Source organism: Gouania willdenowi, chromosome 13 (assembly GCF_900634775.1).
Source record: "Gouania willdenowi chromosome 13, fGouWil2.1, whole genome shotgun sequence".
Classification (NCBI taxonomy): domain Eukaryota; kingdom Metazoa; phylum Chordata; class Actinopteri; order Blenniiformes; family Gobiesocidae; genus Gouania; species Gouania willdenowi.
Window position 1 is genome coordinate 30931230 of NC_041056.1, and position 13871 is coordinate 30945100.

The following is a 13871-nucleotide window of genomic DNA, read 5'->3' on the forward strand; positions in this document are numbered from 1 at the left end:
GGAGAGTGATTCTCCTTGTTTATATTTAGGTTAACAGTATGTGGAGATGAGGATCGAGAGCTGACAGCGGTTAATGTATTTTACAAAATCATTCTTTTCATGAGACAGTACACATACAGGGTCATTGTTTTATTGCTTCGTCACATTATACAGATTGTGGATTTTGTAAAATACATTAACCGTTTGGTCACTGCATCAGTTGTCAGCTCTCGATTAGATTTAAATATCCACAAAACTGCTGAATTTGGACATTTTTTTTAATTTTTGCTCTACAAGGATACCTAAAACTCAGGACACTTTATAGATGTTTTGTTAGTTTGTCCTGAAGATGATTATTTTATCGTCTACCTCATACTCTGTGATTTTCTTTATTTGTAAAACCAAAACACTGCTGTGCACTTTATTTTTAGCAAAGAGCTCCAAACAGGTCTGCAGTGTAACCTGTTGCACAGGTTTTGTTTGTTTTTAAAAATGTGAACGATGAAAGACTGAAGGAAGTTATATAATTTAGTATTTTGAACAGCAATGTTCTGAGCTTATATTTGAGATAACTACCTCATGTGCAGTTAAATCAACAAGTTTGAATTGTTTCATGGATATTGTTCAATGTTTTACAATCAAATAAGATTGGAACATTCAAGGTGCATGAATTTTATAAAATAAAAAAATAAAAATCAGGATCGGCTAAATCGATGCACCCCTACCAGGGCTTGAGACTGCGACCAAAATGGTCGCATATGCGAGTATATTTTCAGTGTGTGCGAGTGAAAATTTTATCTGGTCGCATCCGGGCGTATGGATGACATTATTTTGGACAGAGCGGCTGAACGTCTTGCATTGAATGGTGAATGCACTGTTTTATTTCTTGATGTCAATTTATTTTATTTTATTTTAAACTGTTTTTAAGTTTCCATTTACATGATCAATATAAATCAAATCAAATTAAATCAGACAATATTCTATATAATTTTAACTGTATAGAATTTAAATACACTCTATTGTCTTCATTGAGAAGGTATTTTTTGGCTACTGAAGGACTTTAATCCAGGTGAGATGAGGTTAAATGATTCCTTGTAGAGTAAAGATTGCAGACCCCTGACTAGGAGAAGAGGGTTGTTACGTCTTCTTTTAAAACTATATAAAATAAATGACCTGTTATTTCAGCCACTGCTTGTTGCAGAACAACTTATTATTGACAATAAAACATTAAAACATTTAGCAAATATCTCAAGTCATTGTCAATCTTTACTTTATACAAAACTACGGAACGCCAGTTAAGTCAACTATTCATCAGCATGCATGGCTATGCTGTACACTCTCCCACCGTTAAAAAAAGGGTGCGACCACATTCTGTGCTGGTGCGACCAAGTGACAAAGTTGGTCGCACCAGTGCTACCACTGGAATAGTTAGTGTAAATCCCTGCCTATTGAACCTTTTGTTTGGATTTCTCAAGCTACATGTAAACCCACTCAGCAGCGGTATAGTCTGCTGCTTGTTTTGGATGCATTATAACTCAGATCAAAAAGCAAAATGTTCAGGGTGAAGGTAAAGTGCATTTGTGACTGCTTCACTCACTTCTCCTCAATAAATCACAGCCTGTTGTGCCTGTAGACAGTGCTCAGGGAAGACTTAACTGCAGAATCTGCCATATACATGTTAAAACTTGGTTATTCTGATGAGTTTCTTCAAACATCCACACCCGCCTGCTCCCCATCTGCATATCAACCACTTCTAATGAAATATTATTGTTTTTTGAGCCAAAATACTCTAGTATCTACCTGCCTGTTCAGCTCTAGACTTTGTGTTCACACTTTCCGGGCAAAATAATCCTAAGAGTTATTTAATCTTTCTAAGATTTGCCGATGTGAACGCACTCCTAACCCTGGTCATAGTTGAAATATACCAGTACTAGATGTGGTTAGTAATACAGGCTGAAAAAATACAGAGGAGAAAGAGTAGATTATCAGAGAAATGAAAAAGGTAAAGAATTTCAGTTACTATTATTGGCATTCATGCACAACTTTGTGCTAAGAGAATTCAAACTAACCTCACCTAAAGACACTGGCATTTGGTGGGATTATCGGGGATGTAAATGTATCACTAATCTGGTTTTACACTCAGCATGCATCCACAAAACTCAGCAGAAGTAGAGCTTGTTCTAACAGGTGAACTGTGAAAGTGCAAACATGGACCAAATGTTTTCAAGACTTGCAGGTTTCTTTGTAGGAAAGGGTTCCACTTGTCTGGGCTTGTCTTTGTGTATAACTGCATTAACTGTACGTAATCAAATGATGTGTTTATTCTGAGCGTATGCTAGCTCAGAGCATTTTCTACAGAGAAACATGCATGTAAGATATTGTACATAGTGTACGGCATAGCCATGCATGCTGATGAATAGTTGACTTAACTGACGTACCGTAGTTATGTATGAAGTAAAGATTGACAATAGCCTCTGTAAAAAAAAAAAAACAACTCTATTTCAATATATATATATATTTTAAAGCTATAGGGAGCCATTGTATAGGAGTCAAAAAGCCACATTAGGCTCCAGAGCCGCAAGTTGCAGACCCCTGCTCTGGGAGAATCACAGCTGAACATCTGGCCAGGCATCATAGTCCATCAGTTCTGGTCCCTCCACGATGATTCTGATGAGCGTGCACATTCTTCCTTTTTACTGCTGCCCTCAATGTGAGCGCGCACTCAGTGAAGGGCTCGTTTTGCCTGGCTCCATTAGCGGATTGCGCGCGCATTCCAAAGGAGCACATTAGTGTTTATACTCGGCGCATTCACCGATGCATTACCTGCATCCAAGTTGCATGAGCGTGCACCATCTCCTCACCCGCAGCCCAGAGAGAGAGAGAGAGATGACATTTTCACTCGCACACACTGAACAAATAGTCGCAGTGTTGAGCCCTGATCTGACATTTAAATTTCAGTAGAAATCAAATTCACATCAATGGTCTTCAACATAAAGGTACCACGCTCTAATAGTAGCAAGTTAGCAACAGTAACACTGAGGTTAGTCTTGTACTGCTCTCAATAATGATGGACTTAGTAATGTTAGGATGCTGTAATGTTGTTTCAGTGAATGTAGGCCTGGGTGCAGTACATTGGGATTTATATTTTAGGCGGTCCGTGGTACAGAAAATGACGATATCGCCAATAATGATGTCTCACACAAACGCCCCGCACTCCCTCACCCCCCGCCCCATTGCAGAGCAAACATGATTGACAAACAAAGTTTGATGAACTGTATTGAATTTCTCTGCGTGACCGGCTGACTGTCCCAAAAACGGTGGAGATAAAAGTGCCTGCGTGGCATTTTGCACGAGTGATTTTGACCCAGAATCACCTTAATGGTAAAAATTTGTTGAGTGAAAAATATAGAGATTAAGATTTATATTGTTTATTGCCATTCTGAAAAAAAATATTGAGATATCAATTTTAGCCCATATCACTAAATCCAAAAGGACTGTAAAAGAATAGCTGCCGTTTGCAATAGTGGTTCTCACTTTTCAATTTCCAGGATGAACCTGAGGACCTTTATAGAGCAGTTTGTTAGCGATCTGTGTAAAAACCAACAAACTGCCCTTTGCAGCTCGGTCAAAGTATTATTATAAAACCAACATAAAGATCTTACTCTCCAATGGCCGACAGGAACAGAACTTATTGGTTATGTTTGTATCTAAGCTAGAATACATTTTTGTGAAGAAGCCAGACGTTAGCATAGTATTTTTTTTTCACAGAGACAACAGTAGGCAAGCTGTTGTATTCATAGAGATGGTCCCCAACTTAGGAACAAGCTCTGTTCGTCACTGTCACATAATGCTAATGTGATTAAATGTAAATGATTATTTAAGAATCATGGCAAAGTAGAGAAGAAGGCTGATATAATAAAACATAATGTCAGTTAATGGTTACAATATATCATTGAGGTGTCATATGGTATTTTAAAAACAGTTCTGAACAAGCTCGTTGGAACTGTTATTGCCGAGATACACACCATTTTTGGTTTAATAACACTTGGGATTATGGGAGTTGTATTTTCTGTTCCTTCACTGCTGTGACTGAAATCTTTACACTTAAGTTCAACTCACATCAAAAAGATTATTAACTTTTATGAGCTGCATGGCTGCAAATGCTCCACTGGGGTTGGCTCTATAAGGGTTTGGCCTGTCATTGTTTAATCTAAATAAATGTTTTTAGAATCGAGCCCATACAACAAGGTCATCTCATGGCACTTCATCTGTGATGTGCAGAGAAGTCCAGAAATAAAAGGTAGTAGGCTTTAAAAATAAGTAAAAGGCAAAACCTGGCATCGAGTTCCCGCCGCTGCACACCGACGATGAACAACACCGAGGGGGTTTGGGGGGCATGCCCCCCCGAAAATTTTTCAAAAATAATGCTTTATGGTGGCTTTTGGTGCATTATATATATATGTCTATTTTGTAGCACTTTTCTTAGCATGATGTATTTTCTCACCTAGTTTTTGCTTGCATGATGCACGTTTACAAGTTGAAATCTGGTATCAATGATAATTATGACAAAGAACTGAAGTAACTGAAGTAAAAACCTGACTTTTACAGATATTCACATAATATTACAGTTATTCTCTCGATGCAAAAGGGATAAGAAATCATTTATGAACATGTTTAAAGTAGGGGTGTCAAACGATTAATTTCATTAATTGAAATTAATCACGAGTTAATTATGGAAGTCGAGTGATTAATTCGTTCTGATTGTACATTAAAAACATTTTTTTCAACTTTATAATACTGTTATAAACATAGGAGTGGACCAATATGCTTACATTATGCAAAAATATTTATTATTGCAACATTGAAAACTCAGCCCAACAGGAATCATTAAATGGGCACATTAACATGAATTCAAAATCGACAATGTAGTGTCCAACTCAACATTTGGAAAGAATTAAACATCCAGTTTTCAAAGAGCTTAAAATAAATATTTGATCCTTCTGCATCACAGCAGACATTTTCAATTCATCATCTAAACGTACCATCTCAAAGAAAATAGCACACAATATGATTGAACCACCTCACATGGGTAGAACTAAAACATAACACAAAACACAAAATCATCCCTTACTACAAAGTAGGCTCACCATAGGGTGTTACAACAAAAATAAAACAAAGAAATTGTGCCATTAACAGCTGTCACATTGTATCCAGCTTGTGGATTTGTCCAGTCTCCTCTGTAAACAATCCAACGTGGTCTGCCTTTGGCGTGGAGGAGGTGGGGTCGCAGCATCGGCTGTATGCTTAGCAAGCAGGTGATATTTTAGATTTGACGTACTTCTATGATATGCTAACTCACACCGATGACAATGCACGCATATGACTTCTGTTTTGTTGCGTGAACCATCTGGCAGGACTTTGAAGCTGAACTTTCCATCCAAAAGCCCTTTTTCTGTGTCCGTAGCTCCGCGCTGCTCTACCTTTATTGACAAACACGTTGCTACCTGAATTGCCAACCAAGCACAGGGTCGCCCGGATGTTCTTCTTCTTCGTGGTCTTTATTGGTTACACGGAGTGTGGGGAACAGCTCTGAGCTCAATCAATCTCCTGTAAGTTGGCCAACGTTAATCGCGCATTAAAAAAATAGTGGCGTTAAAGGGAATTTGCGTTAACGTGTTAACGCGTCAATTTTGACAGTCCAAGTTTTCTCAGATTTGAAGTGGAATTCTTAAAAGTTGAGATTTCCACCGTTTTGGGCTGACAAAGTAGGAAGTGCATTACATGACGTTTGAAAGGCAAACAGGGTGTAACTGCACATTTTCTGGAGCAGACAGTCAGTATTTCTTGAACTACAGTGAGGTGAAGGGAGGCCGTGGAAGGGGCGGGGCTACAGCTCCGTCCTGCTGCAGTGCTGCTGCTGTGATTGGTTAATAATATCTCTGACAGAGAGCTGCACAGTCTGAGCTCGTCTGAATTTATTTAACGACAAATTGATGTAACGACATGCATGTAGCCCAAAGTAAAGAAGTAAAAGTACATACATTTTCTCACGAATGTACTTGAGTAAAAGTATTCTGCAAAAATAACTACTCCTAAAAGTACAATTTATCAAAAAATATACTCAAGTACATGTAACGAAGTACATGTAATGCGTTACTACCCACCACTGCCTGTAATGTGTCTGACAGCAAAATGTAGTGAAACTGCTTTTCTCCACTTTACCCTTTCCCTGTTCATTACCAACATTTCCATGAAAACCTCTACTGCAGCCCGCCTCACATTCCTCAGCAGGTCCGAGCTTGCTGCGCAGCAAAGTGAAGAATTCCAGATTCCCGCTCACACCTCTCAGTCAGTCACATCCTTACTATTTTAAAGAAAATCAGTGTACAGCTTTAAAATAAGCTTAATACAATAGTGCAGTCACTTGTAAAAGCCAACTGATGAAAGGTAGTGGAAAAGCCATCTTGGGCTCACGGTCTGCAATATGTTTTGCTCTTTGAAAGGTTATGCAAGTCTTACACTGTAGCAAAAAGTAATCACTATGAAAGCAGCAGGGAGTGTGACAGCAGGAGGGGGCCAGAGAGTGTTTGGAAGGAAAAAGAAGATAATGGGTTAGACTGTAGACATAAGTGATAAGTAATACTTGCCAACACACAGGTGTTTCTCAAACACAGTAGAGCACATTTGCCAAGCAGGGAACATTGATAGAAAAAGAGTCACATGTTGGGATTGAATGCTCAGACCCTGAGCTGGCATTGAAGGCTGCCTTAAAGGGGCTAACTAGAAAGGATATTAAAAAAGAGCACGCAATCACTGACAAAACACATTTATAACAAGGAGAACACTTACTAGGCAACTACCACCTCGTCAAAAACTCTTGGTTTTCTGATGAAATAAAATGACGTACCAAATCCATCTGTTTGCAATGAGAAGCAAACAGATTTGCATTAATAGGAGGATGCGTGGGACTATCGAGCTTTAAAAACACATCAGAAACTGTCCAGCTGTCTCAACCACAGTTTCCATGACTCACATATGGTATGTTATGCTGCTTGGTTGACACGACTACTGGACTTTAATATTACACCAAGTTTTCAAAGGGATTTAAGAGTAACATTATTGAAGATCATTACTCCTAAACAGTCATTTGAAAAGAAACATTCAGCTTATATATTTCCCTATGGTGTAATGATTTGTAGGTACATATGTATTTATAGAAACATGTAAATTATTTGGGCATATGAAAACTTCTGATATGAATTAAATTAGAGATGTCCCGATACAACTTTTTCCCTTCCAATATGATACTGAAATTGCAGCCTTGTGTATCGGCTGATACTGATATTGATCCGATACAATATCAACACAAATCACACACACTTTTATTACTTATTTTGTAGTGTGGAATGTTAGGAAAGGCTTGATCAAGTGATGTTACTCAAACAGAGAACAATAGTCAGTAACAGTAAGTTACTTTGTTGGAGCGTGAACCACAGTCACCTATGGATAGAAGTGCTGGAGCGGAAAATTTTATCGGAGCACTTATATCGGTGATTTTAGATGCAGTCCAATAAAATCCAATATTTGTTTTCTGGCTGATATCGGACCAATATCCTATACCAATATCAGATCGGGACACCTCTAAATGAAATACACTCAGTTATCATCGTTCTCTGCCTGGGGTCTCTTCTAGTGATATATCAACAGTGGGATCATTGATGTCTCTCTTGATTGCAACAATTCTGGTATCTGCAATCAGCTTGTTTTACGAGATCGCTGATTGGCCCATTCAACCTCCAACCAGAAAGACCAGTGAGACCAATTTGGTCTGACCTCTCTCCTTCGATTGGTCTGGCATGGGTGGCCCTACCAGGAGCACATGCTCACACCAGCATAGGTCTCCTGGTCATTGGGGTACGCAAGCCTCCCCACCACTGCATTAAACTGACCTGGGGGGAGGCAAGACAGTGCCTCAGGACCATTCCAGATGGGAAGTCAGTGAGTTATCATTGTGCAACCTGTCAAATATTGGTTCATCCTAGGTTTATTGGTTTCATGAACCTTCTACAGATTGTTTTAAGGCTACATTGTTTGTCTATTTCAACAGTGTGACGTCAGTCTTATTAGTTTTGTAACTTCACCTAAGACTCACCTTACCTGACTGCAGAACTACAGAAAGCCATAAAGGAGATACTCAACCCAAATCCAGCAGAAATACTATTATGTGTAAACTTTACTAGTAGGATTTTTTTTAGAAGAAGCATATGCAATAAAAAGCACTTAAACACTTGTTGAATGTGTCTTCATTTTTGTGTTGGAAGGCTGGCTTGGCTATATTGTCAGATGGCTGATAGAAGCAACCAAATGCTGAGCCGACCAGCATTTTAAAAATGCAACGTCAAAATCAATCAACTGTAATGTTCCTGGTCTTCTTAGGAATAACGTCATAATGTCCAAGGAACTAGATGACACGTAACTACTGTAATTGCTAAAACGCCATATCGTGAGGCTATTTTACCATTGAAGAGAACATGACAAGCGATTGCCAAGTCAACGCTGGTTGGCTGAAATCTCCAAAATGATGAAGTTTACATATTAAAGGGATGATGTGTGTATTTGAATGCTAGAAGTTGATCTAAATGACTCCAATGACAATTCTTGCACAAAATAGTAACAAAGTTTTATCATTTTTAAGCTTTAGATCTATGATCTAAAGTGCAATACTTCACTAACTGCTAAACAAAGGGGCAGAAAGACAAACCTGTCAAACTCTTCCTCTCATAGGTATTATTCCTCCTGTAGCCAAAGGGATTCTCTGTCTTTATCAACAACGTAGATGCCCACCAGTAACCCCAGTAATGATTTTTGTGGGATTGCTATAAAACGCTACAGTGATGTCCCGAAAAAAGTAGCAGGCTAAAAGTCACAGCGTGGCTGGAGACGCGCAACACCTAGGAGGGTTGGGGGGCATGCCCCACCCCATAAGATTTTGCAAAAATAATGCTATATGGTGGCTGTTGGTGCATTTTATTAGTGTAATTGTGGCTTTTCTTCTGTCTATTTTATAGCACTTTTCTTAGCATGATGTATTTTCTCACCTAGTTTTTGTTTTCATGATGCATTTACAAGTTGAAATCTAGTATCCATGATAATGATGACAAAGAATTGAGCATCATTATCAGTGTAACTCTTTCCAGTTGAAAATGTACCAACTTATCCAGTAGTATGGGCGATTGATCTCTTAGTAGTCCTCTGTCTAATGTAACATATAGGCATGATTAACATCATTTTTGTGTGGTTTGCTTGTAGTTGGTTTTGGTAATATATTTAGTTGTATGTACCAATGCACATTAATATTCATAATATATCTAACATAAGCACATTAATATGTCTAACACAAGCATATTTTAATGATGAACTCTAACGAGACTTTGCGTGAGATTTAGAAAATGGCTGACAAAACAGCGTCACAAAACTTCCTTAAAGTGTTGAAAACTTCAATCTTTCATGGATTTTAACGATTCTTTCAGTGTGAAAAGGGTGCAGTATCATTTATGAACATGTTTAAGAGTAAAAGGCAAGAGGAGAAAAATGGAAAAAAAAAAAAATATATATATATATATATATATATATATATAAAAAAATAGAGTAGAGTAGACGTCGGCTAGACCGCGAGTAGCCGGCGATTCCGCCGGAGTTTCTGGACATCCCTGACACTATGGTGAGTTCTGGAGAAGATTTCTGCTTAAACCAATGTTTTTATCCTCGTGGGCTGTTTAGTTGATTAGAACTTTTAAATTGGCACAGCTATCAAAGCTTTTTTTTTTTTTTTTTTGCTTTTTTAATGAGTCTCTGCCTACAAACGCACACGTTTACAACCGGATACTTCAAACTCCAGTCTAATTTCAAACTTTGTACAGTGTCTGATTATGAAAAGTAAACAGTGAAAGGATTGAGGAGAAGCTCAGCCCCAGGGTTTGTATGCAGAACACAAACAACCACAACCAAATCACTGACTAATATAAAGGAACCAACAATGTAAAAGGATTACAAGTTGATGGGACGAATCAAAAACATGACATCAAAGTACAAAGAGTTCAATGTTGACCTTAATATCCAGGACAAGCCATTATTCAGAGACAACTAAAGCTCATTGGATAAACAGGCATTAACATCGATAGTCAATCATGAGTCACCTGTAGAAACCAGGATTACCCAAACCATGATGATGAAGTTATCTACAGTAATCACACACACAGCCCTACCCAGAATCAAAGCTGAAACTTTCTCCCCATTTAGAGACGCAGGCTATTTCCCTCTCAGTGTGCTTGGAGCCAGCTTTAGACGTTAGAGGAGGAGATCACAATCTCCAAACAAGTCCAAAGTTATTGTTTACACATTTAGAAAATGCTACAGGACCTGGTAGTTAAACTCCACCACAGTTAGTATCACTTTTCACAGTTCACGATGAATGAAAAAACAAAAGTGTGGTGTGACACCAACACTAAAGCTGACTGTGTGAATTATATTCCAAAAAGTTTCACATCCTTTTTCTTCTGTCCATTTCACAACAATAAAACACACAGAAGTCTGCAGTGACACAGTTTGGAGAAGGTGCGGGTAGCAGTCAATGATCTTTTTGACTCATTTTGGTTGTTTTGTGGACCATGTCTGACAACTTCAGACATTTAATTTTTTTTATATCTATATTTTAAGATGACATCCTGGTCATGTGCGTCATCATAAATAAGTGCGTGTGCAACCAAACTGGGAACAAATTATTTCAATGATTCTTCCTTATAAGAATCTAATTAAACCTAAATAATCGTTTAGTTAAAAAAAAAAAAAAAAAAACAATAAACTGTTCCTCCCATGCATATTCTAACTCAGGTGTTCTTAACTGGTCTCACCCTGGGACCTACATTTTCCCACGGTCATTAAATCACAACCCACTTTTTTTTTTTAATTATTATTATTATTATTATTATTATTATTATTATTAGAATCCAATCAACCAAATTTTGTTTTTCAGAAAAGGCTGTTGAAAACACATGTTTTGAACATGTAAAAAACACATGTTTTTAACATCTTCTTAAAACAAAAATCTATTTTTTCCCCCTTGTGCAAATTCACAACATGTCTGTCCAACAGAAAAGTTTCTTTCAAAATAAAAGACAAGTCCAACATGAGAGACATTATGTATTAATTGTTGACCAGCTGTCCATGACCCACTTTTGGGTCCTGACCCACCAGTTGAGAATCCCTGCTCTAACTTGTGTATTTTTGACTCAACTGTCCTGTAGTTATCAGCTTCTTTAGAGGGCGCTCTAGTGTCAGACATTATTTTTAGGTTCATAAATACATTTCGACAGTGTTCGTGTATTAAAGTAGTAGTAAAATGCTACAAATAAAGCCCCAGCACAGGGTATATTCCTCTAAGGCTGTGGCAGCAGGTCTTCACCTCATCTGAGGGCCAATCTCTGTGGAATGCACTCCGATCCCTCACTGGATGAACTGTTTGTTTGGTTTGTTGCTGTTTTGTTTACAGGCTGATCGCTACAGGGAAAGAATTCAAGTTATCTCAACCAAACTTAAGGTGGTTCCAATAGAGCGCACGGCATGGAGGCTGTGACTTGATACTAAACTGGTTTACAAGTTTAAACACGGGTTAAAAAGTCAGTTATAGGCTATATCAGGACATACAGATCGATAGTTCAGTGTTTCATCAGTGAGGCTGGAGGTCAGCAGTAGGAACGAGTGCAGACTAGAAACGAACCGAGTCGGAGAAAAGCAGCCAAACCAAGTGCGGACTTACCTTCTTTCCCTGTGCACCGGGAGCAGACGGAGAGATAAAGTACCGGCTCACAGCCCGGTAGTCAGCAGCACATAGAAGCAGTAAAGTCCGGGGTGTAGTCTACACGGTAACCTGGAGAAGAACGAGCCGCGGCTCGGCAACGTCTCACCGCGCAGCAGCAGATGTCGCAGGTGGACGGAGGGCAGTGAGTCCGCTTCCTGTTTGTGTCAGACGGCGGTGAACCGGCAACCGCCACCTCTGTGTGCACCCAGTCACCTCAGTGCGCCCCTAGCGGCTGATGGACGAACTGACACTGGAACCGACTATCAGCGGCCAACAAGGAAAAACATAATAACAACAACAACAATAATCTTAAAAGTTAGATTTTAATCTAATAATCATCCTCATCATCATTGACAAATCAAGTTATAGTACACTTTCAGTGGTTCTTGACAGGATTGGGGTGAATTATAAATGTAATCGCATAATTGAAAATTATGGGGTTCTCAACCTTGGGGTCAGGACCCCATTTGGGGTTGCAATAACTGGGAAGGTGTCACCAGATGCCTTCAAGAATTTAGGAATGTTTTTTGAACAATTTGAGCCTATTTTTATTTATTTTTACCCATTTTCTGCAACTACATCAAACCTGCCACATTTTAACCTATTTTCATCATTTTTTCTTGCCATATTTTGCTCCTTTTAAAGCATTTTTTGCCACGTTACTCCCATTTCTGCCACTTATCCATCACATTTTTATGCCTTTTCTGCACATTTGTTCCACTTTCAAGAAAGTCTTGGGACTTATAAACCCTTTCCACCACTTTTCCCACCTAATGTCGCATATGTTGACACATTGCCAATTTAACCATTTATGATGTGCCAGTTTAAACTACCAATAATTGTTCATACTTTTTAAATTACATTACTCCAACCTCCCGTCGTACCCCCATTTCTGCCACCTTTAAGCCAATATTGACATTTTGTACCGTTCTAAACACTTTTTTTGTTCCTTTTTGGCCACTTGAATTGGCAACTTTTAACCAATTTCACCTTTTTCACCATTTTTGATCACTTTCAACCCATTTTATTTCTGATTAAAACAAGTATTTACATCTTTAAGATGGCTGTATACTATGGTGCAAATAATAATGAACTTCCTGGAAAACAATGAATAATATTCAGAGAAATTAATAAATGTGGTTGTCATAGATTCATATACAGTTATAACAATGGACCATCATTTTACTGACTTTATGGATGGGCCCCAAAAACCTCTCCCCTTTATTTCCCCTTATAGATGGCCCTGTCTCCACATGACTGGTCTTCAATGTTCATGTCCATGTTCAACCACCTTCAGCTACAGTGGGTTCCCTGGTCTCTGGAACCTTTATTTTGGGGGTCTCGGGCTGAAAAGGTTGAGAACCACTGCCTTAGTAGAAAGTGTTTTGTCCTTCTGCAGAAGATAGGTACTTTTGTACTAGAAGTGTTCTATTGTTGGACTAAATGTTTTTGTCATAGTTTTTGTCAGCTTGTGTTTTTTTAGTTGACAATACCATATGACTAATTCAAAAAACTATATGAAGCTATATTTATATTTTCGTTCACTAATAAAAACAAAACAATAATTTAATCCAATCAGAACTCATGTGATCATGTGGCCTTACGCATTGATCACATCAAATCTGTCTGTTATTTGCAATGGAGATTGAATTGTAACAGATTTAGTCGACAAAAATATTTGGGATAAGATTCTGTAACAGATTTAGTCGACTAAAACCTTAATGTCACTTTAGTTAACTAAAATTACACTAGCTTATAACACAAATAGTCCCCATGACTACATTTTGACTGAAACGACATTATATTTTAGTCAAAAGACTATGTATAAAAAATCTAAAATTGATCAAAATTTGCTGTCAAAATAAAGACTGACTACAAGTTACAGAGCTTTTAAATAATGAAGTAACCAAAAATCCAGCTACTCTGGTCGGCCTCATCTAAACATAATGTAGACTCACCAATGCAAATCCTTTAATGTGCATGTATTACAGTTTTTATCCATTGCTTGAACACTATAGGCACATGAACCAAAGTC

General features: G+C 38.2%; 1 protein-coding gene across 2 annotated transcripts in view; it reads right to left on the reverse strand.

Annotated features, from left to right (window-relative positions):
* pik3cb (phosphatidylinositol-4,5-bisphosphate 3-kinase, catalytic subunit beta) overlaps positions 1–12030 on the reverse strand; it is a 95438-nt gene extending 83408 nt beyond the window's left edge. For both annotated transcript variants that reach the window (XM_028464542.1, XM_028464539.1), the window contains exon 1: positions 11795–12030. The gene's annotated coding sequence lies outside the window, so the exon portion shown is untranslated. The remainder of the gene's footprint in view (positions 1–11794) is intronic.
* Positions 12031–13871: the final 1841 nt, after the last annotated feature.